Source organism: Heterocephalus glaber, unplaced genomic scaffold, assembly GCF_053883595.1.
Source record: "Heterocephalus glaber isolate CG9 unplaced genomic scaffold, H.glaber_assembly_v1.0 deba00000678, whole genome shotgun sequence".
Lineage (NCBI taxonomy): Eukaryota > Metazoa > Chordata > Mammalia > Rodentia > Bathyergidae > Heterocephalus > Heterocephalus glaber.
Window position 1 is genome coordinate 5,069,160 of NW_028258157.1, and position 26,714 is coordinate 5,095,873.

The window sequence follows — 26,714 nt, forward strand, 5'->3', positions numbered from 1 at the left end:
AGACAAGAGAAAGAAATTAAAGGAATAAAAATAGGAAATGAAGAAGTCAAATTGTCATTATTTGCAGATGACATGATACTCTATATAGAAGACCCCAAGAACTCCACCAAAAGTCTTCTAGACTTAATAACCAAATTCAGTAAAGTAGCCAGATACAAGGTCAACACACAAAAATCAATAGCTTTCCTGTATACGAACAACAGACTCACTGAGAGAGAAATAGGGTAAACGGTTCCTTTCACAATAGCATCCAAAAAACTGAAATACCAAGGAATCAACCTAACAAAAGAAATCAAAGACCTCTGCTCTGAAAACTATATCACTTTGAAAAGAGAGATTGAAGAGAATACCAGATAATGGAAAGACATCCCCTTCTCCTGGGTAGGAAGGATCAACATAGTGAAAATGGCCATACTTCAAAGCTGCTATATAGATTCAATGCAATCCCAATTGAAATCCCAGCAGCATACTTCATGGACCTTGAGAAAACAATGCAAAAATTAATTTGGCACAAGGAGAGTCCCAGAATAGCAAAAGCAATTCTAGGCAACAGAGACATGGCAGAAGGTATTACAAACCCCATCTTGAAACTATACTACAAAGCTACTGTGATAAAAACAGCATGGTGCTGGCAAAGAAACAGACCTGAGGAGTGGTGGAACAGATTAGAAGATGCAAAGACAACTCCAGACACACTTAGCCACCTCATTTTCAACAAAGGACCCAAATACCTTCACTGGTGGAAAGATAGCCTCTTTAATAAATGGTACTGGAAAAATTGGGTTTCAATTTGCCAAAGATTAAAACTAGACCTATATATCTCACCATGCACTAAACTAAAATCGAAATGGATTGAAGATCTAAATATTAAAACAGAAATGCTGACCCAGCTGAAACAGAGGTTAGGTAGAACCCTTGAAGATATTGGTGTAGGAAAAGATTTTATGAACAAAACCTCAGTTGCCTGTGAACTAGCACAAACAATCAACAAGTGGTATCTCTTCTTATTCAAAAGCTTCTGCAAGGCAAGAGAAACCACCAACAGTGTAAAGAGACAACACACAATGTGGGAAAAAATTTTGACCAGCCGTCCCTCAGACAAAGGTCTACTATGTTGAATGTATAAAGAACTTAAAGACCCAATCCAAAACTGGCCATCTGAAATGAACAGACATTTCTCAGACAAAGAAGTAGAAATATCAAATAAACATGTGAAAAAATGTTCAACATCACTGGTCATTCGAGAGATGAAAATGAAAACAACACTGAGATTCCACCTCACCCCATAGAGTGGCTGCTATCAAGAAATAAACCAATAACAAATGCTGGGAGGGTTGTAGAGAAAGGGGAACACTGTTCCACTGCTGGTGGGAGTGTAGACTGGTGCAACCACTGTAGAAATCAGTATGGAGATATCTCATAGAACTAGGACTAAAAGTCCCATTTGACCCAGCTATTCCTCTGGTGGGTATCTTCCCCAAAGAATTAAAAGAATTATACCACAGCTTTTTTGCAATGGGTTTGCCTTGAGAGCACAGGTGTAGTGAAAACCACCACTAAATCAAAGCCAACAAGGGAAAGGAAAAGACTCATATCAATATCGTCATCATCAGACACGTGGATTCAGGCAAGTCCACCACTACCAGCCATCCGATCTACAAATGTGGTGGCATCGACAAAAGAACCATTGAAAAATTTGAGAAAGAGGCTGCTGAGATGGAGAAGTGTTCTTTCAAGTACACATGGGTCTTGGATAAATTGAAAGCTGAGCATGAGCATGGTATCACCATTGATATCTCCCTGTGGAAATTTGAGACCGGGAAGTATTATGTGACTATCATTGGTGCTCCAGGACACAGAGACTTTATCAAAAACATGATTACAGGCACATTCAGGCTGATTGTACTGTCCTGATTGTTGCTGCTAGTGTTGGTGAATTCGAAGCTGATATCTTCAAGAATGGGCAGACCTGTGAGCATGCCCTTCTGGCTTACACACTGGGTGTGAAACAACTCATTGTTGGTGTTAACAAAATTGATTCCACTGAGCCACCCTACAGCCAGAAGAGATACAAGGAAATTGTTAAGGAAGTCAGCACCTACATTAAGAAAATTGGCTACAACCCTGACGCAGTAGCTTTTGTGCCAATTTCTGGCTGAAATGGTGACAACATGCTGGAGCCAAGTGCTAACATGCCTTGGTTCAAGGGATGGAAGGTCACTCGTAAAGATGGCAATGCCAGTGGAACCACACTGCTTGAAGCTTTGGATTGCATCCTGCCACCATTTGCCCAACTGACAAGCATTTGTGGCTGCCCCTCCAGGATGTCTACAAAATTGGTGGTATCAGTACAGTCCCTGAGGGCAGAGTGGAGACTGGTGTTCTCAACCCTGGCATGGTAGTCACCTTCACATTACTCAATGTCACAACTGAAGTAAAGTCTGTTGAAATGCACCATGAGGTTCTGACTGAAGCTCTTCCTGGTGACAATGTGGGCTTCAATGTCAAGAACATGTCTGTCAAAGATGTTCATCGTGGCAATGTTGCTGGTGACAGCAAAAATGATCCTCCAATGGAAGCAGCTGGTTTCACTGCTCAGGTCATTATCCTGAACCATCCAGGCCAGATCAGTGCTGGCTATGCTCCTGTACTTGATTGCCATACAGCTCACATTGCTTGCAAGTTTGCTGAGCTGAAAGAAAAAATTGATCACTGGTCTGGTAAGAAGCTGGAAGATGGCCCCAAATTCTTGAAATCTGGTGATGCTACCATTGTGGACATGGTTCCAAGCAAGCCCATGTGTGTCAAGAGCTTCTCTGACTATCCACCTCTGGGTCATTTTGCTATTCACGATATGAGACAGACATTTTCTGTGAGTGTCATCAAAGCAGTGGACAAGAAGCCTACTGGAGCTGGCAAGGTCACCAAGTCTGCCAGAAAGCTCAGAAGACAAAATGAACATCACCCCTAACACATGCCACCCCAGTCTTAATCAGTGGTGGAAAACTGGTCTCAGAACTGTTTCTCCCAATTGGCCATTTAAGTTTAATAATAAAAGACTGGTTAATGATAACAATGCATCGTAAAACCTTCAGGAGGGAAGGAGAATGTGCTTTGTGGACCATTTGTTTTCTTTTTGTATGTGACAGTTTTAAGTTATTAGTTTTTAAAATCACTTTTTAATGGAAAAAACTTGACCTAAAATCTGTCACAGAATTTTGAGACCCATTAAAACAAAGTTTAATGAGAAAAAAAGAAAGAATTCTACCACAGTGAGATATGTGCACCCATGTTCATAGCAGCACAATTCATGATAATTTAAACTTGGAAACAACCGAAATACCCATCAACTGGAGACTGGATAAAGAACATGTGGTTTTTCTTTTTGTATAGAATGCAGTATTACACAGCCATAAAAAATGAGAAATTAGAGACTTTTATAGCTAAATGGATGCACATTGAGGCGATACTCTTAAGTGAAATAAATAGGACATACATGTGTAAATACTGAATAGTTTCTCTAGTGTAAGAAACTGAAAGTAAATAAGGACTAAAACGTATAATAGATAATGTGAAATAGAAAGAAAAGGGGCAAAGGTGAAGGGGAAGTGGGAGGGGTATAGGGGAAAGGAAAGAAGGGAATGGAATTAATATGAGAAAATGAAAAAATGGAAACAAAGTCTTTGTAAATAAGGAGGGATGGAAGGGTTGGAGGGAGGCAAGGGGAAGGGGGAAAAATAAGAACCAAGATGGACTATGTAAAGGTGCAAATTTCCAATGATGAATGTCATTATATTGTATACCCAAGGTGCAACAATAAAATAAAATTTTTTTAAAAAGAAAGAAAAAAGAAAAAGAGCCAGGAGTGGTGTCACTTGCCTGTAATCCTAGCACTGAGGAGGCTGAGACAGGAGGATTGCCATGAGTTTGAGACCACCCTGTGCTATATAGTGAGTTCAAGACCAGCCTGAACTACACAGTGAGACCTTGTCTCAAAATGAACAAAAAATAAAATTATCAGACTAGGAGCTGTGGTACGGCAGACCAAAAGCATCCTCCTGTTCTTTAGGAGCTGTTCTATGTCAGTTTGGAAGCATCTTATGAGCCGGGAGCCATGGTATGACAGCCCAGAAGCCTCCTCCAGAAAGGGAGTGGTGGGGCGCCAGCCTGGAAGGCTCCTCCATGGCAGGAGATGTAGTATGGTGGACAGAGAGCATTCTCCTTTTTGCTGTGAACACTTCTGAGCCATTTTGAAAGTCTCCTATGAGCTGGGAGAGGCTGTACGGTATCCCTCATGCCTTGTCCACTATGGGTGCAGTGGGGCGGTGGCCCGGATGACACCTCTGCACTGGAAGCTGTTGTATGGCAGTCTGAAAGCGTCCACCGATTTGCTGGAAGTGGTTATGTGCCTGTTCAGAAGCCTCCTATGAGCTTGGAGTGGCAGTACACTGGGCCAGAATCCTCCTCCACTATGGGAGCAGTGGGGCATCAGCCCAGAAACCACCTTCATTTTGGGAGATATGGTACGGTGGGCCAAATGCATCCTCCTTTTCTCTGTGAGTGGTTCTGGGCCAGTTTGGAAGACTCATACGAACTGGGATCGTCAGTACGGCGTCTGGGATGCCTCCTCCACTATGGGACTGGTGGAGTGGCAGCAAGGAAGCCTCTTCCAGACTGGGACCTGTGATATGGTGGCCCAAAAGCATCCTCCGCTTCTTTAGGAGCTGTTCTATGGCACTTTGGAAGCATTCTATGAGCTGGGAGCAGTGGTACTGTGGCCCAGAAGCCTCCTCCACCATGGGAGTGGTGGCGTGCCAGGCCGGAAGCCTCCTCCATGGCAGGAGATATCATACGGTGGACTGAAAGCATTCTCTTTTCACTGTGAGTGATTCTGAGCCATTTTGGAAGTCTCCTACAAGCTGGCAGTTCAGCATCCTACATGTCTCCTCTACTAAGGGAGTGGCGGGGCCCAGCCTGGAATCCTCCTCCGTGGTAGGAGATGTAGTATGGTGGACTGAAAGCATTCTCCTTTTTTCTCTGAACAGTTCTGAGCCATTTCAGAAGTCTCCTGCAAGCTGGGAGAGGCAATACGGTGTCCATGCCTTGTCCATGTTGGGTGCAGTGGGGTGACAGCGCAGATGACACCTCTGCACTGGGAGCTGTTGTATGGCAGTCTGAAAGCATCTGCTGCTTCACTGGAAGAGGTTATGAGCCTGTTCAGAAGGCTCCTATGAGCTTGGAGTAGTGGTATGCCACACCATAAGCCTCCTCCACTATGGGAGCAGTGGGGCAGCAGCCCAGAAGCCTCCTCCATTGTGGATGGGACACAGTGGGCCAAATGTGTCCTCCTTTACTCTGTGAGTGATTCTAGGCATTTTGGTAGACTCCTATGAGGTAGGATCCAAGGTACATTGTTGGGGATGGTTCCTCCACTATGGGAGTGGTGGGGCGGCAGCCTGGAAGCCTCCTCTAGACTGGGACCTGTGGAATGGTGGAATGAAAGCATGCTCTTCCTTAGGAGCTGTTTTATGCCAGTATGGAAGCATACTATGAGCTGGGAGTGGCAGTACGGTGGCCCGCAAGACTCCTCACTATGGGAACAGTGGGACAGCAGCCCAGAAGCCTCCTGGATTGGGGGAAATGTGGTATGGTTGTCCAAATGTGCACTCCTTTTCACTGTGAGTGGTTCTGAGCCAGTTTAGAAGACTCCTACAAGCTGGGATCAGCAGTATGGCGTCTGGTATAGCTCCTCCACTATGGGAGCACTGGGGCAGCAGGCCAGAAGCCTCCAGACTGGGAGCTGTGGTACGGTGGATGGAAAGCATCCTCCTCTTCTTTAGGAGCTATTCCATGCCAGTTTGGAAGCATTCTATGAGCTGGGAGTGGAGGTATGGTTGCCTGGAAGTGTCCTCTAGTATGAGCATGGCTGGACAGCAGCCTGAAAGATTCCTCTGCACTGGGAGCTGTGGTACAGCAGTCTGAAGGCATCCTACTCTTTTCTGGAAGTGGTTCTAAGCCCGTATGGAAGCTTCCTATGAGCTTGGAGTGAGTGGTGGTACGCTGGCCCCGAAACCTCGTCCACTATGGGAGAGGCAGAGCAGCAGGCCAGAAGCCTCCTCCATTGTGGGAGATGTGGTACAGTGGACCAAAAGCATCCTCCTTTTCTCTGTGAGTGGTTCTGAGCCTGTTTGGGAGACTTCTATGAGCTCGGATTGGCAGTACAGCATCTGGGATGGCTCCTCCACTATGGGAGCAGTGGGGCAGCAGCCCAGAAGCCACCTCCAGATTGGGATGTGTGGTACAGCAGACTGAAAGCATTCTCCTCTTCTTTAGGAGCTGTTTTATGCCAGTATGGAAACATACTGTGAGCTAGGAGTGGCGGTAAGGTGGCCCGGAAGCCTCCTCCACTATGGGAGAAGTGAGGTGCCAGCTCAGAAGCCTTCTTCGTGGCAGGGGATATAGTATGGTGGACTGAAATCATTCTCTTTTTCACTGTGAGTGGTTCTGTGAGACTTTGGAAGTCTCCTACGAGCTGGGAGAGATGGTAGGGTGTCCCACTTGCCTACTCCACTATAGGTGTGGGGGGCAGCAGCCCGGAAGCCTCCTCCAGATTGGGAGCTGTGGTATGGTGGACCAAAATCATCCTCCTCTTCTTTAGGAGCTGTTCTATGCCAGTTTGGAAGCATCCTATGAGCTGGGAGTAGCGGTACGGTGGCCCAGAATCCTCCTGCACTATGAGAGCGGCAGGGTGCCAGCCCAGAAGCCTCCTCCATGGCTAGAGATGTATTATGGCAGACCAAAAGCATCCTCTTCTTTAGGAGCTGTTCTACACCAGTTTTGAAGCATCCTATGAGCTGAGATCTGCGGTACAGTGTCCAGGATGGCTCCTCCTCAGTGGGAGTGGTGGGGTGGTAGCACGGAAGCCTCCTCCAGATTGGGAGCTGTGGTACAGCTGACCAAAAGCATCCTCCTCTTCTTTAGGAGTTGTTCTATGGCAGTTTGGAAGCATCCTATGAACTGGGAGTGGCAGTAGAGCAGCTCAGAAGCCTTCTACTCTATGGGTGCAGAGGCTTGCCAGCCTGGAAGCCTCCATGGCAGATGTAGTATGGTGGTTTGAAAGCATTTTCTTTTTGTTGTGAGTGGTTCTGAGGCATTTCAGAAATCTTCTCTGACCTGGGAGAGATGGTACGGGATCCCTCATGACTTGTCCACTATGGGCATTGTGGGGTGGCAGCTCAGAAGATTCCTCTGCACGGGGAGCTGTTGCAAGGCAGTCTGAAAGCATCCACTGCTTTGCTGGAAGTGGTTATGTGCCAGTTCGGTAGCCTCCTAGAGCTTGGAGTGGTGGTATGCTGGCACAGAAGTCTCCTCCAATATCGGAGCAGCAGGGAAGCAGCCCAGAAACCTCTTCCATTGTGGGATATGTGGTACAGTGCACCAAAAGCACCCTCCTTTTCTCTGTGAGTGGTTCTGAGCCAGTTTGGAAGACTCCTATGAGCTGGGATCAGCAGTATGGCATCCGGGATGGCTCCTCCACTATGGGAGTGCAGGGGTGGCAGCCCAGAAACCAACTCCAGACTGGGATCTGTGGTACAGCAGAGAGAAAGCCTCCTTTTCTTCTTTAAGGAGCTATTCTATGCCAGTTTGGAAGCATCCTATGTGCTGGGAGCAGCGGTATGGAAACCTGGAAGCATCCTCCACTATGGGAGCAGTGGGGTGCCAGCCTGGAAGCCTCCTGTGTGGCAGCAGATGTAGTATGGTTTACTGAAAGCATTCTCCTTTTTCACTGTGAGTGGTTCTGAGCCATTTTGGAAGACTCCTACGAGCTTGGAGAGGAGGTACTGCATCCCACATGCCTCCGTGACCATGGGCATGGTGGGGCAGCATCCCAGAAGACTCCTCTGCACTGGGAGCTGTGGTATGGAAGTCTGAAACATCTGCCTCTTCACTGGAAGTGGTTCTATGCCTGTTTGGAACCCTCCTATAAGCTTGTAGTTGTGGTACGCTGGCCCAGAAGCCTCCTCCACAATGGGAGCTTCAGGACAGCAGCCCAGAAGCCTCCTCCATTTTGGGAGATGCAGTACGGTGGACCAAGAGCATCCTCCTCTTCTCTATGAGTGGTTCTGACTCAGTTTGGAAGACTCCTACAAGCTGGGATTGGCCTTATGGCATCTGGGATGGCTTCTCCACTGTGGGAGTGCAGGGGTGGCAGTCTGGAAGCTTCTTCCAGACTGGGATCTGTGATTCAGTGGACCAAAAGCATCCTCCTCTTCTTTCAGAGTTGTTCTATCCCCGTTAGGAAGCATCCCATGAGCTGGGAGCATCACTACAGTGGCCCAGAAACCTCCTCCACTATGGGAATGGAAGGGTGCTAGCCCAGGGGGCTCCTCCATGGCAGGAGATGTAGTACATTGGACCAGAAGCTTTATCCTTTTTGCTTTGAGCAGTTCTGAGCCATTTCAGAAGTCTCCTGTTATTTTGGAGACAAGGTACAGTGTCTCACATGCCTCCTCCATGATGGGCGTGGTGGGGCGGCAGCCCAGAAGACTCCTCTGCACTGGGACCTGAGTGACAGCAATCTGAAAACAACCACATCTTCACTGGAAGTGGTTCTATGACAGTTTGGAAGCCTCCTATTACCTTGGAGCAGTGGTATGCTGGCCTGGAAACCGTCTCCATTATGGAAGCGGTGGGGCAGCAGCCCATAAGCCTCGTCTGTTGTGGGAGATGGGGTACGGTCAACCAGATGCATCCTCCTTTTCTCTGTGCATGGTTCTGAGCCAGTTTGGAAGACTCCTATGATCTGGGATTGGCAGTACAGCATCTGGGATGGCTCCTCCACAATGGGAGTGGCAGGGTGGCAGCCCAGAAGCCTCCTCCAGACTGGAACCTGTGATATGGTGGCCCCAAAGCATCATCCTCTCCTTTAGGAGCTGTTCTATGCCAGTTTGGAAGCATCCTATGAGCTAGAAGGAGTGCTACCGCAGCCTGGATGCCTCTTCCACTGTGGGAGCCATGGGGCGCCATCCTGGAAGCCTCTTCCATGACAGGAGATGTAGTATAGTGGAGTGAAAGCATTCTACATTTTGCTGTGAGGGGTTATGAGCCATTTTGGAAGTCTTCTACGAGCTGGGACCTGGGGTAAGACATCTTATATGCCACCTCCACTATGGGCGTGGTGGGGTGACAGTGTGGAAGACTCCTCTGTCCTGGGAGCTATGGTATCCAGTCCAAAAGCATCCTCCTCTTTGCTGGAAGTGGCTTTAAGCCAGTTTGGAAGGCTCCTATGAGTGTGGAGCCATGTTACGCTGGCTCAGAAGCCTCCTCCACTATGGGAGCAGTGGAGCAGCAGGCAAGAAGCCTCCTCCATTGTGGGAGATGTGGTATGGTGGACCAAAAGCATCCTCCTTTTCTCTGTGAGTGGTTCTGAGCCAGTTTGGAAGACTCCTACAAGCTGGGATTGGCAGTACAGTGTTCCGGGTGGCTCCTCCATTATGGGAGTGATGGGGCACCAGCCCAGAAGCATACTCCATGGCAGAAGATGTAGTACTGTGGACCAAAAGCATTTTCCTTTTCACTGTGAGCAGTTCTGAGCCATTTCAGAAGTCTCCTAGGTGCTGGGAGAGGTGGTACAGGGTACCACATGGCTCCTCCACTAGGGGTGCAGTGGGACAGCAGCATGGAAGACACTTCTGCACTGGGAGCTGTGGTACGGCATTCCAAAAGCATCCATCTCTTCCCTTGACATAGCTCTATGGCAGTTCAGAAGCCACCTATGAGCTTGGAGTGGCGATAAGGTGGCCCAGAAGCCTGGTCCACTATGGGAGCAGAGGGAAAGTAGCCCAGAAGCCTCCTCCATAGTAGGAGATGTGGTATGGTGGACCAAATGCATCCTCTTTTTCTCTGTGAGCAAATCTGAGCCAGTTACAAATATTCCTATGAGCTGGGATCAGTGGTACAGTTTCTGGGATGTCTTCTCCACATTGGGAGTGGTGGGGCACCAGCCCAGAATCCTCCTCTGTGGAAGGAGATGTAGTATGGTGGATTGAAAGCATTCTCTTCTTTGCTGTGAGCAGTTCTGAGACATTTCAGAAGTCTTGTACAAGCTGGGAGGGGCAGTACTGCATCCCACATGCCTCCTCCACTATTGCCCTGGTCAGGCGGCACACCAGAATCCTCCTCCAAATTGAGAGCTGTGGTATGGTGGACCAAAAAGCATCCTCCTCTTCTTTCGGAACTGTTATGCCAGATTGGCAGCATCCTATGAGATGGGAGCAGTGGTATGGCAGCCCAGAAGCCTTCTCCACTGTGGTAGCGGCGGTGTGCCATCCCAGAATCCTCCTCTGGGATGGATTGTACTATGCAGGAGATGTACTATGGTGGACTGAAAGCATTCTATTTTTCACTTTGAGTGGTTCTTAGCCAATTTGGAAACATCCTATGAGCTGGGAGCAGTGGTACAGTGGCTCAAAAGCCTCCTCTACTATGGGAGCGGTGGGGTGCCAGCCCAGAAGCCTCCTCTGTGGCAGAAGATGTAGTACTGTGGACCAAAGGCATTCTTTTGGCTGTGAGTGGTTCTGAGTCATTTTGTACATCTCCTATGAGCTGGGAGAGTCAGTACTGTGTCCCACTGCCTCCTCCTCTAGGGGAATGGTGTGATGGCAGCCTGGAGGACTCTTCTGCAATTGGAGCTGTGGTATGGCAATCAGAAAGCATCGTCCACGTCACTGGAAATTTTTCTATGCCATTTTGGAAGCCTCCTATGAGCTTGGAGCAGCGGTTTGCCAGCTTGGAAGCCTCTTCCACCATGGGACCAGCATTGCCAGCCCAGAAGCTTCATCCATGTCAGGAGATGTAGCATGGGGGACTGAAAGCATTCTCTTTTTCACTGTGAGCAGTTCTGAGGAATTTCAAAGGTCTCCTATGAGCTGGGAGAGGCAGTACAGGGTTCCACATAACTCCTCCATTATGAGCATGGCGGGACAGCAACCCAGAATCCTCCTCCAAACTGGGAGCTGTGGTATGGAGGACTGAAAGCATCCTCCTTTTCTCTTTGAGCCCTTCTGAGCCAGTTCAGAAGACTCCTACAAGCTGAGATCGGGGGTATGGCATCCGGGATGGCTCCTCCACTATGGGAGCAGTGGGTTGGCAGACCATAAGCCTCCTCCAGTATAGGAGGTGTTGTACGGTGAACCCAAAAGCATCCTACTCTTCTTTCAGAGCTGTTCTATGCCAGATTGGAAGCATCCTATGAGCTGGGAATGGTGTTACAGGGGCCTGGAAACCCCCTCCTGTATGGGAGCAGTGGGGCATCATCCTGGAAGCCTCCTCCATGTCTGGAGTTGTAGTACTTTGGACCAAAAGCATTCTCTTTTTCACTGTGAGAAGTTCTGAGCCATTTTGGAAGTCTCCTATGAGCTGGGAGAGGCAGTACAGTGTCCCACATGGCTCATCCACTAGGGGAGTGGTGGAAAGGCATCCTGGAAGACTCTTCTGCACTGGGAACTGTGATATGGAAGTCCAAAAGCATCTGCCTCTTCACTTGATGTGGTTCTATGCCATTTGGGAAGCCTCCTATGAGCTTGGAGCTGTGATACGGTGGCCCAAAAGCTTCCTCCACTATGGAAGTGGTGGGGCAGTACCCAGAAGCCTCCTCCATAGTGGGAGCTGTGGTATAGTGAACCAAGTGCATCCTCTTTTTCTCTTTGAGTAGCTCTGAGCCAGTTCCAAAGACTCCTATGAGCTGGGAACAGTGGTACAGCATCTGGGATAGCTCCTCCACTATGGGTGCAGTGGGGCACTAGCCTGGAATAATCCTCTGTGGCAGGAGATGTAGTACAGTGGACTGATAGCATTCTCTTTTTCGGTGTGAGCTTTTCTGAGCCATTTTGGAAATCTTCTATGAGCTGGGAGAGGCGGTACAGTGTCCCACATGCCTCCTCCACTATAGGAGCAGTGGGGCGACAGCCCATAAGCCTCCTCTGTGGCAGGAGATGTAGTACTGTGGACCGAAAGCATTCTCCATTTCACTTTGAGCAGTTCTGAGCTATTTTGGAAGTGTCCTATGAGCTTGGAGAGGACTAAGGCTTCCCACATGCTTCCTCCATTATGGGCACAGAGGGGCAGCATCCTGGAAGACTACTCTGGGCTGGGAGCTGTGGTATGGCTGTCCAAAAATGTCTGCCTCTTCACTGGAAGTGGTTCTATTGCAGTTCAGAAGCTTCCTATGAGCTTGGAGTGGCAGTACCCTGGCCCAGAATCCTCCTCCACTATGCGAATGGCAAAGTGCCAGCCCGGGAGCCACCTCCGTGTCTGGAGATGTAGTAAGGTGGACCAAAAGCATTCTCCTTTTCACTGTGAGCTGCTCTGAGTCATTTTGGAAGTGTGCTATGAGCTGGGAGTGGCACTCTGGTGTTCCACATGCTTCCTTAACTATGGGCACGGTGGGGTGGCAACCCAGAAGACTCTTCTCCACTGGGAGCTGTGGTACAGCAGTCCCAAAGTGTCCGCCTCTTTGCCAGAAGTGATTCTATGCCAGTTTGGAAACCTCCTATGAGCTTGGAGTGGTGGTACCCTGACCTGGAAGCCTCATTCACTATGGATGCAGCTGGGCAGCAGCCCAGAAGCCTCCTGCATTGTGGGATATGTGGTACCACGGACCAAAAGCATCCTCAATTCTCTTTGGGCAGTTCTGAGCCAGTTCAGAAGACTCCTACAGGCTGAAAACAGCAGTACAGCATCTGGGATGGCTCCTCCACTAAGGTAGTGGTGGGGTGGCAGCCCAGAAGCCTCCTCCATGGCAGGAGATGTAGTATGGTGGAACAAAAGCACCCTAATTTTCACTGAGTGGTTCTGAGCCATTTTGGAAGTGTCATACAACCTCAGAGAGGCCATACAACACCCTACATGCCTCCTCCATAGTGGGCATGGTGGGGTGGCATCCCAGAGGACTACTCTGCTCTTGGAGCTGTGGTATGGCAGTCCAAAAGTGTCCACCTCTTCACTGGAAGTGGTTCTATGCCAGTTCAGAAGCCTCCTATGAGCTTGGTGCAGCAATATGCCAGCCTGGAAGCCTTCTCCACTGTGGGAGTGGCAGGGCAGCAGCCCAGAAGCCTCCTCTGTTGTGGGAGATGGGGTACAGTGGAACAAAAACATCCTCCTTTTCTCTGTGAGCAGTTCTGAGCCAGGTTGGAAGACTCCTACAAACTGGGATGGGCTGTAAGGCATCTGGGATGGCTCCTGCAGTATGGGTGAAGTGGGGCGGCAGACCAGAAGCCTCCTCCAGACTGGAAGCCTTGGTACAGTGGACTGAAAGCATCCTCCTCTTCTTTAGGAGATGTTCTGTGCCGGTTTGGAAGCATCCTATGAGCTGGGAGCAGCAATAAAGTGGCCCAGAAGCCACCTCCACTATGGCAGTGGTGGATTGCCAGCCCAGAAGCCTCCTCTGTGGCAAGAGATGTAGTACGGTGAACAGAAAGCATTTTTCTTTTCACTGTAAGTGGTTCTGGGCCATTTTGGAAATGTCCTATGAGCTGGGAGAGGCAGGATGGGCATCCAACATAACTCCTCCACTAAGGGTGCAGCGGGATGGCAATCTGGAAGTCTCCTCCATGGAAGGAGATGTAGTACGGTGGACAGAAAGCATTCTCCTTTTTGCAGTGTGTGGTTCTGAACCATTTTGGATGTTTTCTATGAGCTGGGATAGGGGGTATGGCGTCCCACATGCCTAATCCACTATGGGAGCAGCAGAGGGCCAACCTGGAAGGCTCCTCCATGGCAGGAGATGAAGTATGGTGGATGGAAAGCATTCTTCTTTTCACTGTGAGCGGTTTTGAGCCATTTTGGAAGTGTCCTACAAGCTGGGAGAGGTGGTACTACGTCCCACATGCCTCCTCCACTATGGACGTGGAGGGGTGGCAACCTGGAGGACTCCTTTTCACTGGGAGCTGTGGTATGGCGGTTGGAAAGTTTCCACCTCATTGCTTGAAGTGGTTCTATGCCAGTTCAGAAGCCTCCTATGAACGTGGAGTGGCGGTACACCAGCCCAAAAACCTCCATCACTATGTGAGTGGTGGTGCAGCAGCCCAGAAGCCTCCTCCATTGTGGTAGATGTGGTATGGTGGACCAAAAACGTCCTCCTTTTTTCTGTGAGCACTTCTGAGCCAGTTTGGAAGACTCATACAAGCTGGGATCTGTGGTACATTGTCCAGGATGGGTTTTCCACTATTGGAGTGGCAGGGCGGCAGCCAGGAAGCCAACTCCCAACTGGAAGCTGTGGTAAGGTGGACCAAAAGCATCTTCCCTTGTTTAGGAACTGTTCTATGCCAATATGCAATCATCCTATGAGCTGGGAGTGGCAATATAGTGGCATGGAAGCCTCCACCACTATGGGAGCAGTGGAGCACCAGCCCAGAGGCCACCTCCATGGCAGGAGATGTAGAACAGTGGACCAAAAGCATTCTCCTTTTCACTTTGAGCAATTCTGAGCCATTTTGGAAGTGTCCTATGAGCTGGGAGAGGTAGTACTGAGTCCCACATGCCTTCTCCACTAAGGGAGTGGCAGGATGGCAACCCAGAAGTCTCCTCCTTGGAAGGAGAGGTAGTATGGTGGACCAAAAGCATTCCCCTTTTGGCTGTGTGCATTTCTGAGCCATTTTGGAAGTGTCCTATGAGCTGGGATAGGAGGTATGGTGTCCCACATGCCTAATCCATTTTGGGAGTATCGGAGTGCCAGCCCAGAGGTCACCTCTGTGGCAGGAGATGTAGAATGGTGGGCTGAAAGCATTCTCCTTTTTGCTGTGAGTGGTTCTGAGGCATTTCAGAAGTGTCCTAATATTTGGGAGAGGCTGTACAGTGTCTCACATGCCTCCTCCATTATGGGCATGGTGGGGCATCAAACCAGAAGATTCCTCTGCACTGAGTGCTGTTGTAGTGTTGTATGGTAGTCCAAAAGTGTCTGCCTCTTCATTGGAAGTGATTCTATGCTAGTTCTGAAGCCTTCTATGAGCTTGGAGCAGTGTTACCACAGCCCAGAAGCCTCTTGCACTATGGGAGAGGTGGGGAAGTAGCCCAGAAGCCGCCTCCATTGTGGGAGATGCAGTACTTTGAACCAAAAGCATCCTCCTTTTCTCTGTGAGCAGTTCTGAGCCAGTTTGGAAGACTTCTATGAGCTGTGATCAACAGTATGGCATCTGGGATGGCTCCTCCAGTATGGGAGCAGTGGGGTGACAGCCCAGAAGCCCCCTCCAGACTGGGAGCTGTGGTATGGCAGATCATGAGCAACCTCCTCTTCTTTAGGAGCTATTCTATGCCATTTTGGAAGCATCCTATGATCTGGGAGCAGGGATACAGGGATGGCTCTTCCACTATTGGAGCAGCAGAGCACCAGCCCAGAAGCCTCCTCCTGGGCAGGAGACATAGTAAAGTGGACTGAAAGCATTCTGTTTTTCACTGTGAGTGGTTGTGAGCAATTTTAGAAGTGCCCTATGATCTTGGAAAGGTGATACGGTGTCCCACATGCCTCCTCCACTATGGGAGCAGCAGGGAAGCAGGCCAGAAGCCTCCTCCATTGTGAAAAATGTTGTATGGTGGACCAAAACTGTCCTCCTTTTCTCTGTGAGTGGTTCTGAGCCAGTTCAGAAAACTTCTAACAGCTCAGATTGGGGGCATGGCATCCAGGGTGGCTCCTCCACCATGGGAGCAGCGGGGCAGCATCCTGGAAGCCTCCTCCAGAATGGGAGCTGTGGTGCAGTAGACCAAAAGCATCTTCCTCTTCTTTAGGAGATGTTCTATGCCAGTTTGGAAGCATCCTATGCATTGAAAGTGGCGATACAGTGGTTCAGAAGCCTCCTGCAGTATGGGAGTGGCCGATTGCCAGCCCAGAAGCTCCTCCATGGCAGGAGATGCAGTATGGTGGACCAAAAGCATTCTCCTTTTCACTGTGTGCAGTTCTGAGTCATTTCAGAAGTGTCCTACGAGCTGGGATAAGAGGTACAGTGTCCCACATGCCTAATGCACTATGGGAGCAGCAGAGTGCCAGCCCAGAAGCCTCCTCCATTGTGGGAGATGTTGTACGGTGGACCAAAACCATCCTCCTTTTCTCTGTGAGTGGTTCTGAGCCAGTTTGGAAGACTTCTACGAGTTGGCATTGGCTGTACAGCATCTGGGATGGCTCTTCCACTATGGGAGCAGTGGGGTGGCAGCCCAGAAGCCTCCTCCAGACTGGGAGCTCTGTTACAGTGGGTCAAAAGCATCCTCCTCTTGTTTAGGAGCTGTTCCATGCCAGTTTGAAAGCATCCTATGAGCTGGGAGTGGCAATACAGTGGCCCAGAAGCCTTCTCCACTATGGGAACATTGGAGCGCCAGCCTGGAAGACTCCTCCATGGCAGGAGATGTAGTATGGTGGACTGAAAGCATTCTCCTTTTCACGGTGAGTGGTTCTGAGACATTTCAGAAGTGTCCTCCGAGCTGAAAGAGGCAGTACGGCATCCCACATGCCTCCTCCACTATGGGGGCTGCAGGAAGGCAACATGGAAGACTCCTCTTCTCTGGGAGCTGTGGTATGGCCGTCTGAAAGTGTCCTCCTCTTTAATGGAAGTGGTTTTATGCCAGTTTGGAATCCTCCTATGGGGTTTCAGCAGCAGTACACCAGCCCGGAAGCCACCTCCACTATTGGAGCGGTGGGGCAGCAGCTCAGAAGCCTCCTCTGTTGTGGGAGATGTGGTAGAGTGGACCAAAAGCAGCCTCCTTTTCTTTGTGAGTGCTCTGAGCCAGTTTGGAAGACTCCTATGTGCTGGGATCATCGGTACAGCATCCAGGATGGGTCCTCCACTATCAGCCTGGAATCCTCCTCCAGACTGAGAGCTGTGGTGCAGCAGACCAGAAGCATCCTCTTTTTAGGAGGTGTTCTTTGCCAGTTTGGAAGCATCCTATCAGCTCTGGGTGGTGATACAGTGGCCTGGAAGCCTCCTCCATTATGTGAGTGGAGGAAGGCCAGCCCAGAAGCCTCCTCCATGGCAGGAGATGTAGTATGGTGGACCAAAAGCATTCTCATTTTCGCTGTGAGCGGTTCTGAGCCATTTTGAAAGTGTCCTATGAGCTGGGAGATGCGGTACAGCGTCCCACATGCCTCCTTCTCTATGGGTGCAGTGGGGTTGCAACCCGAAAGACTCCTCTGTGCTTGGAGCTATGGTATGGTGTCCCGGCCCGCGGGTAAGTCAACGGAGACCCTAGAGGGGGAGTGAGAATGACAAAGGATAGGGGACACGAGAGATGGAGACAAGACAGGTTTCTGATCAAGTCTCGTTTATTGCGGAAGCTGCTACAACATATATACCGTAGGGCTAGAGGGGAGGAGCAAGAGGAGGGTACTGGGGCTACTTCCTTGTTGCCAGGTAGATTTGCAGCAGGCCCAGATATGCCCGTAAAAGGCACTCAAGAGTTCTAGTGGGGGGGGCAAGGCCCCCCACAGGTCCTCCCTTTAAAATTATAATTTTAGAAAGGCGTCAGGAGAGTCAAGCCTGCGGGGGCTGAGCCTGTCTTGGGTCACAGCGACATACGTGTCTGCACTGTGCACCTTACCCGTCATCAGTTAACCAGAGAATCAAGGCTCTGGCACCTGTCTTAGGCAGTGCACAAGGGCTCTCTCATTGCATGGCATGCTTGCTCAGTTGCCCGTCATTGGCTTGCCAGCCCACTCACCAGGTGGGGCGAGAACACTTCGCCATGGCAAGGACCTAATCGACGGTCTGACACTCGTCCTGGTCAGCCTTTGCCAATCTATTATAGTAGACCTGTATGGGCGCTGTTTTTATTGCCTCTATCTGGGCTCTAAGAAAGGCCATGATTTTGTTATAAAGTATGGGCCCCAAAGAAATGAGCAGGAGTAGACCCAATAAGGGTCCCAGCAAAGGGAGGAGATAAGGGAGGAAACCATTGAGGCCAGTCCAGAGGGGATTTTGAGTGAATTCTTGTCATTGTCTGTTTAGATCTTCCTGAAGTTCGTGAATTTTTCCCCTGACGATCCCAGATTTATTGGCATAGAAACAACAATATTCATTTAGGGCTATGCAAATCCCTCCTTGTTCCGCCGTGAGGAGGTCCAGGCCCCTTCTATTTTGAAGGACCACCTCAGCCAAAGAATCGATCTGATCTTGAATATCTGTAAGAGTATTGGAGAGAGCTTGAACATCATTAATCAATTGGTTGGATAATTTGGCATAGGAGTGTAACACCACTCCGATGCCAGCAGAGCCAGTGGCAAGGGCGCCAGACACCCCTAGCCCCACGAGCAAGGGGACCAGTGAGACGGCCCTTTTATGTCACCCAGCGATATAGTCAAAGCTGGGCAAGGGCACTGGCTCATCTCCAGGAATAAGGGAGATGTCCGGGAGGACAGTCGCCACCACGCACAGCCCAGTCCAATTAGTGGGGAGGGAGGTGAATGCCAAGCTCCCTCCACAGATGAGCACGTGACCCGGGGCAGGGCAAATGGCGGCAGGGCCATTAAGCACTACCGAGCAGAGAGAGAAATTTTGGACTCCAACACGTATATCAAAGCTATTGTTGTGGCCCGAATTTAGATAACAAACTGAGGCATTGAACTGTACTGGCTGGACCCTGAAGGGCAGAGAAAAACTGCAGTTGTAACTAGAAGTGTTGGCATAGTCAGTTTGGTCGACAACTGGCAAGGCGAGGGGCAGGGGTGTGCCAAGGGTCAAGCATAGCCAACAATCTGCAGCAAAGGCTGGGTTAGATGTATTGATCAAATGATAAGTGGCCTCTAGGACACTCAGGGTTTGGGCATCAGGGTCTGGGCCTCGAGGTTTGGGAAGGGCCAGTGGATGATAATTTAGGGAGGGGTACATCTCTTGGATGATAGTCTCGAGCTGTTTTTGCACTCGCTCTTCCCTGAGCTGATCTGAAGGCCCACCACCATCAGATGTATGGATTGGGGCCTGTGGCGGCCAGCAGACATCTTTGCCGAGACCGCTGTTGCAGGAGGCTTGGCCAAATTTAGAATATCCAGTGGGGCTGGGAAAGTCCCAGTCACCTCCGACGGAGCCCCTGTAAGTTCTTCGTAGAACAGCAGTTAGATATATTTTTCCATCGAAATATGTACATTGTTGGGCTTCAGTGTAACAGGTAGAATGCATCTCTGTGGCCATGACACAACCGGCAGGGCATGGCCCTGGTTTGCCATTGACTGTTGGTATGATTTTAGGCTTAGTGACACAATTCCCTTTTTGGTTATATCCTCCCGCTAGTGCGGTCTCATAAACTAAGTAGGCAATCTTGTCGCCGCAATCAGTACTACGAGTGTAACTTGTGGGTGCAGCCCCCCTAGAACCCCCAGCACAGTCACAGGGGCAATGAGCAATTGTTCTTTGTTAACTGGTTGAAATCCACTTTTTGTTGTCGGTGCCAGGAACAGCAACAGACCATGCAACAGAATCAGGGATGTCATCTTCTTGACCTGTAAGCAAAATTTTGTCCTGCGATGTAAGCAAGGCTGGGTTGTAAATAAGAGAGTTAGGCTAACCTGATTAAGCTTTTGAAGATAACCAATGTGGGCATATTACAATAACATATTTAAAACTTAACCAATGTAAATATTTTGTAACAACATATTCAGTGCTTAAATATCAAGAATAACCAATGTAATCAATTTATAACATATTTAGATAATATTCGTTATGATATGTCTCCCATAGGATTATAATATAAAATTTACTAGGGGGTCCCTTTAATGAATTAAGACCAGAATAATCATTTTCTGGGTGGCCACTTCTATATTCATCAAAGGGAGTTCCCATAGTCTCTAATCATTCTGACAAGCAATTAAGAATATATATAATTTGACTATTGCATGTAGGTGACAATACACATTACTTTTATAAAATAGATCTCAGTGGCACTTTGATCAATTAGCAACCTGGGAAGGAAGGGAAAGAATTATTGAGCTCAACTGTATGAACATAAACAACAAACAACAGACAAACATATGAGACAGTTTATAAAATTTGGGTGTACTCAAATATATTTGGCCAAATTGAATTATCCTGTTCTCTTTATGATTATTAGATCATAATTGTAGACGTCATTGTTAACTGGTTGAAATTGGACAATGTTAGGTCATCGGCATCATCAACACACTTATCAACTTGTTTTACTAAGCGTTCTGGAAGCCACCTGGCTGACTTCATTTCCTTGGAGTAAACACACACTGACCCTCGGCCCCAGATGAGTACGGGGTCAGGCCCATGCCATGAGTGGTCCAGGGGGTCTCTCCACATCACAGAGGCAAATTGTTTTTGCTTCTCTGGTTGCCAGAAATGGTTGGCTGCAGATAATCCTTTAGCATCCAAATTTAAGAAGTTAAGAATAAATAGTGCATGTGAAGCAAAAACTGTTTGACCGTGTAACCCTGCATGGCGGCAGCCATAGCAAGTCCCTGTTGGTAGGCGGTCCCAATTTCTGAGCAAAGGCGAATGTAACCTGAGAGATCAGTTTCCTTTTTATAAGGGCAGATGGCGGCCTGGCAAGCAGCATTTGCATTTTCAAAAGCAAGCTGTTTAACAAAATCTGTCCCGGTTTCTGCACTTCCAAAAATCCGACCCACTGCCGTGAGCAGGCGGTGAACAAAACCCGCAAAGGGCTCATCAGGCCCCTGTCGGATATTGGTGAGAGAAGCACTCACATCCCCTTTAGAAGGGAGCTTTCTCCAGGCTCTAGTGGCTGCGGTCTGAATCTGGGCATACAACCCCGCATCAAATTGCATCTGTTGATTGCTGGTGGCATAGGCCCCATCCCCTAGAAGCATATCAAGTATCCAACCATTACCCGCCTGAGCATTGTGTCTAGCAGTATCTCGGCAATTTTCAACATATTCAGATTTCCATAATAAATAATCACCTCCTGTAAGGGTGGTGCGGGCCAGAGTCTGCCAATTGATTGGGGTGAGCCAATTTTCTGCCACCGATTCCAAAATAGCCATTGTGTAAGGTGCAGTGGCCCCGTATTGAGCTGCGGCCATTTTAAGTTCTTTAATAACCTTAAAATCAAAACCACTATGGTGTCTCCACACCTGACCCTGCGCGTCAGCAGTCTCAGTTACAGGAAAGACTTCCACACTTTCAAGTTCTAGGGGTACCCTTGATCCGGATGGCACCCTGGGGGTCGCCCCTCTAATGGGGGGTCGTGGCTTAAGGGTGCCTTCTCTACGGACATTTTCATGGGCTTTGCCTGTTCTTAAGCCTTCGAGCTGGGTAATAAGTTCTTGATGTTCCTTTTCTAACCTTATTTGCTCTTTTAGAAATTCTATTTTGTCCCGGAGTTCCTTTTGGGGATCAACAACAGGGCATGCCAAAGCGGGTGTGATGGGAGTGTGGGGTTCTGGAAGATAAGGAGGCAGACATTGAACTATGGGTGGCCAACCAGGATTGCGATATCTGGTTGCCTCCTCCTCGAGATTGGTCCAGTCAGCCTCCCCCGGACCGTTCTGTGGGAAGGGGGGGTTTCTGAAGTGTCGGAGGGAAGGATACAAGGCTGGTTCCTCCTTAACAGGTGGGGCGGGGTCAGAGGCAGGGGCTGAAAGAGCGGAAGCGGAAGCTGAGGAGCGCCGAAGCTTTTCTTTAAAAGGCTTGGAAGAGGCAGAGCCCGCCTGTAAACCCTCATCAGTTGCATTTTGTTTTTTCTTGTCTGAGTCATCGTCACTATCAAAAGACATCAAGTCTTCTCCCTCATCCTTTGAGGGAGTCCCGTCCCGCAGGGGCTCGGGCCCCGGCACCATCTTGGTGTCCCGCAGGGTATTTACAAACTCCTCACTCCGAGGGAGAGTGATCGACCCGTCCTCCGATCGGAGAGCTATCTCCCCGACCTGGATGGCTTGAGCCACCACCGGATCCTTGGTTTTTTGGGAGATAATGTTATTAATAAGATTCCAATAAGAAAATGCAGTAATTGGGACCTTTCCTGGTCCACAAGTAGCATAGTAATCTTTAAGGGCCTCCCCTACTCTTTACCATCTCCTCTCATCAATGGTACCCTCGGCGGGAAACCAAGGGCAGAGATCTCTAATATAATCAAAAAATTTTAACAACTGTTTGACTGTAACCTTTACCCCTCGTGTCTGTAAAGTTTCTTTAAGACCTTGTACAAATAACTCATGCTGGCTAATGCCCTGTCCCATAATCGCTGCTCAACTCACCGAGGTGCAGGAAAGACGGCAGGTTCATGTCAGACGCAATCCTCTTTTTTCTATTTTATTTTATTGGGCCCCCGAGCAGCGTTCTTCACTGGATCCCCCGTTCTCTGGCCCCACGTTGGGCGCCACTTGTCCCGGCCCGCAGGTAAGTCAACGGAGACCCTAGAGGGGGGGTGAGAATGACAAAGGACAGCGGACACGAGAGATGGAGACAAGACAGGTTTCTGATCAAGTCTCGTTTATTGCGGAAGCTGCTACAACATACATACCATAGGGCTAGAGGGGAGGAGCAAGAGGAGGGTACTGGGGCTACTTCCTTGTTGCCAGGTAGATTTGCAGCAGGCCCAGATATGCCCGTAAAAGGCACTCAAGAGTTTTAGCGGGGGGGCAAGGCCCCTCACAGTATGGCAGTCTGAAAATGTCTGCCTCTTTACTGGAAGTGGTTGTATGTCAGTTCAGAAGCCTCCTATGCGCTTGGAGTGGCAGTACACTGGCTTGGAAGGACCTTTTGCTTACAAGGCATGATACCACTGAGCTAAAACCCTGGCCCACCAGTTTATTAATCTTTTTACTTTCTTGCTATGGAGAAAGGCATAGGACCTATGATTCAGGCACCAACCAGTTTAGACATAACCAGCTACTTGTGGGGTAAATGTTACAGAAGCTGCTGAGTGGCGGAAGGAAGCAGGCACATGTGATTCATGATTCAGTTACATAAAGGTGTGAATGTAGCAAAGTGGTGACACTGGGAGCAGGGGTCTGTGCCAGAAATCAGGTGGCAGTTCTTATCACAGGGAGAGTCCATGACTACAGGCTGCATGGGAAGATTGAATGTGCAAGTATCCCATGGGTTTCCTATGGAAACACCCAGGGTTTTCTATGTAAATGATTTGATCATCTGTACCAATTCTTTTAATTCACTTTTCATATATATGTTGTATTTCCAAGTCAAAAATTACAATTAAAAGCCATTTACTAATGTATATACATGGTTAAAGCTTTCAGTATATTAATAATGAAAGCCTAAGTCAGCCTCCTTGGCTTGCATTCCTGGCACAAAGACAGCTGCTGCTTATGGATTTCTTTGCATAACAGGTTTATGGACCCTTTCTGTCCGGGCCACTATGTCACCGCTTGCAGCTCATAGGATGCTTCCAAACTGGCATAGAACAGTTCCTAAAGAAGAGGAGGATGCTTTTGGCCCAGCTTAACACAGCTCTCAGTCTGGAAGAGGCTTCTGGTCTGCTGCCCTGCTGCTCCGATTGTGGAGGAGCCAACCCGGACGCCATACTCCCAATCCCAGGAGGAAGGAGTCTTCCGAACTGGCTCAGAACCACTCACAGAGAAAAGGAGGACGTTTTTGATCCACCATACCACATATCCCACAACAGAAGAGACTTCAGGGCTGCTGCCCTGCCACTCCCATAGTGGAAGAGGATTCTGGACCAGCGAACTGATGCTCGAAGCTCATGCAAAGCTTCTGATCTGGCATAGAACCACTTCCAGTGAAGAGGCGGACACTTTAGGACTGCCATACCACATTTCCTTGCACAGAGGAGCCTTCTGGGTTGCCACCTCTCCCCGCCCATAATGGAGGAGGCATGTGGGAAGCCAAGCCACCTCTCCCAACTCATAGAACACTTCCGAAATGGCTCAGAACTTCTCACAGAGAAAAGGAGAATGCTTTTGGTCCACCGTTCTACATCTCCTGCCACAGAGGTGGCTTCTGGGCTGGCCCTCTGGCGCTCCCATAGTGGAGGAGGCTTCTGGGCCACTGTATCACCACTCCCAGCTCATAGGATGCTTCCAAACTGGCATAGAACAGCTCCTAAACAGGAAGAGGATGCTTTTGGCCCACCTTAACACAGCTCCTAGTCTGGAGGTGGCTTCTGGGCTGCCGCTCCGCTGTTCCCATAGTGGAAGAGCCATCCTGGATGAAGTAAAGCCGATCCCAGCTTGTCAGAGTCTTCTGAACTGGCTCAGAACTGCTCACAGAGAAAAGGGGGATGCTTTTGGTCCATCATACCACATCTCCCACAATGGAGGAGGCTTCTGGCCTGCTTCCCCTCCTCTCCCATAGTGCAGGAGGCTTCTGGGATGTCTTACTGCTGCCCCAAGCTCGTAGGAGGCTTCTAAACTGGCATAGAACCATTTCCAGTGAAGAGGCGGACACTTTTGGACTGCCATACCACAGCTTGCAGTGCAGAAGTGTCTTCTGGGGTGCCACCCCACCACGCCCATAGTGGAGGAGTCATGTGGGACGCTGTGCCTTCTGTCCCAGCTCATAGGATATTTCCAAAATGTCTCTGAACTGCTCACCAGAAAGGAGAATGTTTTTGGTCCACTGTCCTACATCTCTTGCTATGGAGGAGGCTTCCAGGCTGGTGGTCCTTTGCTCCCATAGTGGAGGAGGCATGTGGTATGCTGTACCGCCTTTCCCAGCTTGTAGCACACTTCTAAAATGGCTCAGAACTGCTCACAGTGAAAAGGAGAATGCTTTTGGTTCACTATACTACATCTCCTTCCATGGAGGAGACTTCTGGGTTGCCACCCCACCGCACCCTTAGTGGAGGAGGCATGTGGGATGCCATACCACCTCTCCAAGCTCATAGGACACTTCCAAAATGGCTCAGAACTGCTCACAGCAAAAACAAGAATGCTTTTGGTCTACCATACTATATCTCCTGCCATGGAGGAGGTTTCCAGGCTGATGCTCTGACGCTCCCATTGTGGAGGAGGATTCCGGGCCACTGTATCACCACTCCCAGCTCATAGGATGCTTCCAAACTGGCATAGAACAGCTCCTAAACAAGAGGAGGATGCTTTTAGCCTGCCTTACCACAGCTCACAGTTTATAGGAGGCTTCTGGCCTGTCACCCTGCCACTCCCATATTGGAGGAGACATCTTGCACACCACACTGCCAATCTCAGATCATAGGAGTCTTCTGAACTGGCTCAGAACTGCTGAGAGAGAAAAGGAGGATGCTCTTGGTCCACCATACCACATCTCCCACAATGGAGGAGGCTTCTGGGTTGCTGCCCCACCACTCCAATAGTGGAGGAGTCTTCCAGGCCAGTGTACCACCACTCCAAGCTCATAGAAGGTTTCCAAACTGGCATAGAGCCACTTCCAGTGAAAAGGCAGACCCTTTCACAGTGCCATACCACAGCTCTCAGTGCAGAGGAGTCTTCCAGGTTTCCAACTCACCGTGCCCATAGAGAAGGAGGCATGTGGAGCATCATACCACTTCTCCCAGCTTGTAGGACACTCCAAAATGGCTCAGAACCACTCACAGCAAAAAGGAGAATGCTTCCGGTCCACCGTACTACATCTCCTGCCATGGAGGAGGCTTCCAGGCTGGTGCTCCACCACTTCCATAGTGGAGGAGGTTTCCAAGCCACTGTATCACCGCTCACAGCTCATAGGATGCTTCTAAACTGGCATAGATCAGCTCCTAAAGAAGAGGAGGATGCTTTTGGTCTGCAATACCACAGCTACCAGTCTGGAGGAGGCTTCCAGTTTGCCACCCACCACGCCAATATGAGAGGAGCCATTTTGGATGTCATACTGCTGATCCCAGCTCATAGGAGTCTCCTGAACTGGCTCAGAACCACTCACAGAGAAAAGGATGACCCTTTTGGTCCACCATACCACATCTCCCACAACAGAGGAGGATTCAAGGCTGCTGCCTGGCAGCTCCCATAGTGGAGGAGGCTTCTGGGCCAATGTACTGCAGCTCCAAGCTCATAGGAGGCTTCCAAACTGGCATTGTACCACTTCCAGTGAAAAGGCAAACACTTTTGGACTGCCATACCACAGCTTCCAGTGCAGAGGAGTCTTCTGGGTTGCTGCCCTGCCATGCGCATAGAGGAGGAAGCTTGTGGGATGCCGTACCACCTCTCCCAGCTTGTAGGACACTTCCAAAATGGCTCAGAACTGCTCACAGCAAAACCAAGAATGCTTTTGGTCTACCGTACTATATCTCCTGCCATGGAGGAGGCTTCAGGGCTTGTGCTCCACCCCTTCCATAGTGGAGGAGGCTTCCCGGTCACTGTATCACTGCTCAGAGCTGATAGGATGCTTCCAAACTGGCATAGAACAGCTTCTAAAAAGAGGAGGATGCTTTTGGTCTGCCGTACCATAGCTCCCAGTCTGGAGGAGGCTTCCAGCCTGCTGTCTCACCACTTCCATAGTAGAGGACCCACCCAGAAAGCCGTACCACTGATCCCAGCATGTAGGAGTCTTCTGAACTGGCTCAGAACCACTCACAGAGAAAAGGAGGATGGTTTTGGTCCACTGTACCACATCTCCCACAATGGAGGAGGCTTCCGGGCTGGCGCTCCATAGCTCCCATAGTGGAGGAGCCTTCCAGGGCACTCTACTGCCACTCCCAGCTCTAAATTTGTCCACTGACTTGTTTAGAATAAATAGTTCTGACTGGGCCTAATGGGTACATCTACCCTGGGTGTGGGTGTTATCAATCTATAGGTTTATAGCCTGAATGGAATA

General features: G+C 49.4%; 1 pseudogene; it reads left to right on the top strand.

The window, feature by feature from the left end:
- The first annotated feature begins 1,560 nt into the window (after positions 1 to 1,560).
- On the top strand, positions 1,561 to 26,708 carry LOC147829195 (elongation factor 1-alpha 1 pseudogene; annotated as a pseudogene).
- Positions 26,709 to 26,714: the final 6 nt, after the last annotated feature.